Genomic DNA, 1,839 nt, shown 5'->3' with positions numbered 1-1,839 from the left:
TTTGTAGTCTCTGGATTGTTTTCTCTTCCTCTGTGTGGCAAATTACAGAAATTAATAGTACAAATCAAACTACATCTTAAAATTGTCTTTTGATGTTGTGACCTTTGCACAGCACCCTAACTTCAGTTATCCTTCTAGAATTGTCTTAAGGAGGAGCAGCAGTACAGATATAACACCAAAACCATAATTCTTCATAAAAGCAAAATCAGTGAGCAGAAAACCTCCTTTCCTTATAGTAAGGGAGAATTGAACAAAACCAGAAGTGTTGCTTAGCAAAGGGTCTGCTGTCAACTATAAAAGATTCTAGAGTTAGGGGGCTGTTGAACTGAAATGTAACTTATAATTGACCAGTTGGTAAGTTGCAAGAACACAAACTGCTTAAATTCTTCACTGGAAGTAGACTATGGAAACATTTCATTCACAGATGGCCACAAGGTTTCATCTCTGTTTCTCACCTTTGGCAGTCCTTGGACAAGGTATTCTGAAGTTAAGAATCAAAGACTTGAGCCTAGCCTCACTTTGGTCAATAAAACTCACTTTGTTAGACTTAGTTCCAAGTAGCAGGGAGTCTGGTATGTAACAAATATCAAGCAACAGCCTATATATGACTGAAACTGCTTTCTAAACCCTCCTCCTGGGTGTACGTATTCACGTTCATATGCATCTATATAAAAACATACTGCCAAAAAAAGTTACTGAAAGGGATGTACCAGCTCTGCTTGAATTGCTGAATTGTCGTGTTTGGCAGTGATCTGAGCTGGAAAATGGTGACCTTAGGCTGTAAAACAATAACGAGTGCACACCTTCTGCTGTCCAATGCTTTTTTGTATGTTCTTCAGGCTAGTGTAAGGAATAACCTTTATGCCAGAAAAGCATCAACTTTTGACCTGTATCAGTCAAAAGCAGCTTCTTGTGTTACTTTGCAGTATGGTATCTCAAATCCTCAGATGATCCCGCTATGCTTGCAGTCACGTGTTTCTTCTAACAGGCCCTACACTTAAATTTCTTGTGTGTTGTTCTGCCTGTCTATAACCTCCTTTTTTTCAATCTCCCAGATGAGTTTTTTGGGTGGTCAGTTCCAAACGTGGAAAAACTTAATGTTTGTGCAGGCTGGGCAAGTAGACAGTCATATGTTTAGTTCTGAAGTCCTATATGGAATGAATAGTCTTTCCAGTGCCCCAGCATCCTACACAAAAACTTGTGACTTTAGTTCACATGAGAAGAGAGAGCTAATCATTTAAAGTTCTGTTGCCACAAAACGTTAACGAAGAGTTTCTTTGAAAATATTCTCCAAGACAGTGTTAGCACTGCTGTGCGCCTACGCTGGCTCTAGCTTTGTGTTGCACGTGAGCAGTGTCTTCCTCCTAGGACTGTGCCCACCTCACATCATAATGCCCCTGGGAGAATGCTGAACCTTTTGTGGGCACTTCACAGGGAGGAAGCTGCAGAGGAAAGCTCTTCGTAAAGATCTCACGTTCAGCAAATAGCTTCCTGTTTTGTATAATGATTTTTCAGAGAGGACTCATTCTACTTCTCTCCGTATATTCATTGTTTTCAGGTACGCAGTAACTAGCCTTCTTAATAGCATCTCATATGTTTGTTTTTTTTCCTCAATGCCTTCTCACAGATGAGAACTCTACATCTTTACAGTGGTACGTACCCTCCTTGTAAAATGGCATAGAAGGGAGCACAATCAACCCATACAAAACAGCAGGAGAGCGGTAGCTTTTTTTTCAGCTCTTGAGACGAACTTCCTGCATCTTTCTGTTCAGAAGTATGTGGTTTTCCTACTACAGAAACAAACTCAGTAACTGTGCTTTAGACTTGCAAAAGTGCCTT

Source organism: Cygnus olor, chromosome 1 (genome assembly GCF_009769625.2).
Source record: "Cygnus olor isolate bCygOlo1 chromosome 1, bCygOlo1.pri.v2, whole genome shotgun sequence".
Taxonomy (NCBI): Eukaryota; Metazoa; Chordata; class Aves; order Anseriformes; family Anatidae; genus Cygnus; species Cygnus olor.
This window is presented reverse-complemented; position numbering follows the sequence as displayed.